The sequence below is a fragment of the Glossina fuscipes genome, unplaced genomic scaffold (genome assembly GCF_014805625.2).
Source record: "Glossina fuscipes isolate IAEA_lab_2018 unplaced genomic scaffold, Yale_Gfus_2 40705, whole genome shotgun sequence".
NCBI lineage: Eukaryota > Metazoa > Arthropoda > Insecta > Diptera > Glossinidae > Glossina > Glossina fuscipes.
In genome coordinates this window covers 1-2,633 of record NW_023998839.1, presented here as the reverse complement: position 1 = coordinate 2,633, position 2,633 = coordinate 1, and the positions used below count along the sequence as shown (strand labels likewise).

Below are 2,633 nucleotides of genomic sequence, written 5' to 3'. Positions count from 1 at the left end.
TGTATGGGGTCATCCGACAGCTAATAAACGACTACAAACACTCTCTCACAATTTTCTTTGATGGTCGATAGAAGTTTCGCGCCATAATGTAAAGCAAAGCGATCCAATTGTATGAACTTTTTGAAATCGGCTTTCGGTTCCACTGACACTGACAATTGCCCTCCGTATCTTCGTAGGTACCTCAGCCGTTCTAAGGTGGCGAAATTCGTTCTTTAATTTTTGAAGGCATACAATCGTCAGCCCGCGTTGATACGAGAGCTGAAGTAAAATCTTTGATTCCATACTAAGGATAAACAAGTAAGGAGTTAATATGGAAAGATAGCTAAGGTTGAGATTTTTACCCGTTTACGTTAATAATTTTGAGTAAATTGATTACAATTTGTTAAAACTATCGCACGAACATAAACGTTGAGCTCTGTTCCTATTTGCAGACCATTATCCTTCTAAAAATGACGTCTTGGCTACCTACATCCAAAGGATCTCTACAACGCAACGTACATTCCGTATATTTGTACCTAAAATGTTAAGTAGGCTTGGGGGTGTTTGTTCTCTTGATAAAGAAATGTCACCAAATATTGTGGTGCTATTAATTCTGGATATAAGAATGAAGATAACATTATTATCGTAAGACCTAAGTAACATGTAGAGGCAGAGTTTTTATAGAATTCTGTTAAGCATGTGAAAAAGATACTCTAACGGCCGCATACAATAAAGCAGCACTAAATGCGTAAAGTTCTAACCAATATTAAAGAACCATTTTTAGATCAGTAATTTCCATAAAGCTTCATACTTTTGTTGTCGTTTTTAATATACTCGACAAATCATACGCACATACGCACAACAAATAAAACAAAAAAAGAAAAACGATCATATCACTTTTTCTGTTTTCGTCTAGGATTAATTTTTTAATTTTTACTGCTCTATTTTAGAAATTTTAAAATATCCTGATTACTCAAATCAATTAAACTATTCATCGCCTTGATTTATTTGGCTGCTAATAATGCTGCTAGAGGCTTGCGGTGTAAGTGGTTTTGACATTGTCGTCAAGCTATTCGGCTATGTGGTTTTTGTAATGTAACTCATCGGATATGTGTAATCTACGATGGATTCTTTAGAAACACACGTGTTACCGTTTTGTGCTTATCGTTAGCTATAAGGTTTGGTATTATTATTATGCATATTATTAGGCTGTTGTTCTGGCGTTGTACTTCGTTGTTGGTGATTCTTAATACATATAGATAGTGATAACTGGTGATTCAAAACTACAGGGTTCGCACTGTACCACTTATTTTGATCCCAGCTGTTGCTATCACTCGTTGCTGCTATATTTTATAGTTGGTAATTGAGAATTTGTACATTACTATTGACACTGTTGGGCGCTGTAGTGCGTATGGCGGCGAATTATTCCTTATATTAGTCAAATTGGGTTTCACGAGAGATGATAAAATATCCGGTTTACGGTTAGATGCTATCTCGTACGATATTCTAAGGATGAAAGGGAATTAGCAGATTATGTAGAAATGAGAAGAAATTTGTCCGGTTTTTAAAGTTTACGTACATTAACTGCTCTTTAGGTGTGCTGTGCTATTGCGCTTATTTCTCTAACTTGGGCTGAAGCCATACGATAAGACTCTTACGTCATGTTTGAAGTGTCTGCGTCAATTTTTAGAGCTGGAGCAATGACATCGAGCTTGTATTGCACCCGATATATTAAGTGATGCCGATTATATTCTTTTTGTAAGAAATTAATTATTGCCTCTTTGTATCGTACAGAGTTGTTCCAGGTTTTCTCTGCGCTCTTTTTCCATACGACAAAACATTTCCTTAGTTAATGTTACTATTACTTATTTTATTAATTTAAATCTTTTTTATATTGTACCATTCAACATTCTAATTGGTGCTCTATTTATTTTATAAGGAATAAAAAACAAGAAATAAACTCAATACATTTCCAATTTTAAATATACTTATCAGATCCAAGTAATTAAAGAGATTTTTTTTCTTTATTTTATTGAACACAGCGAAACCCTTCTACAACCTCTTTCTTTTAACATCATTTTTCTTCATTCTTTATTTCGTTAGCTAACCATGGATTAAATATGCTTTTACATAAAATTTACTCATGTTCCACGTATTTACATTTAGATACATTTACATTTATTTATTTATTTATTTTTTTTTTGTTTGTATTTGATATGGATTGGACCTTTTAACCTAAATTTAGATCCATAATCCAGTAACTATATAGAAATTCATTGCTGATATTCATAATTTCACGTGATGATGAAATAATGATGCTTTTTTACTAAATTTTTTAATTTTTTTGCTTTCTAGGTTATGTTTAACTCATTGGTGATGAAATTGTTTACGTTAAATTGAGTAACGTGCTGTTAACTTAAATTTATAGAAATCCATTGATGATATTCAAAATTTCACGTGATGATGAAATATTGATGCTTTTTTACTAAGATTTTTTTTAATTTTTTGCTTTCTAGGTTATGTTTGACTCTTTTCTTTATTTTTTTATTTCAATTGAGTAACACGCTGAAGTTGGTTGTGCACACCCCAACGACAGCATGAAGACTGTACATTTACATTTATGTTAATCTTTTAGTTTTATCCCTCAGTTCATA

General features: G+C 32.4%; 1 long non-coding RNA gene across 1 annotated transcript; it reads right to left on the bottom strand.

The window, feature by feature from the left end:
• Window positions 1–71: 71 nt before the first annotated feature.
• Window positions 72–2,177, bottom strand: LOC119643029. The gene is made up of 3 exons (XR_005248206.1): window positions 1,559–2,177; window positions 342–1,485; window positions 72–283 (listed from the first exon to the last, which is right to left on the bottom strand). It is a non-coding gene; the product is annotated as an uncharacterized LOC119643029 (long non-coding RNA).
• Window positions 2,178–2,633: the final 456 nt, after the last annotated feature.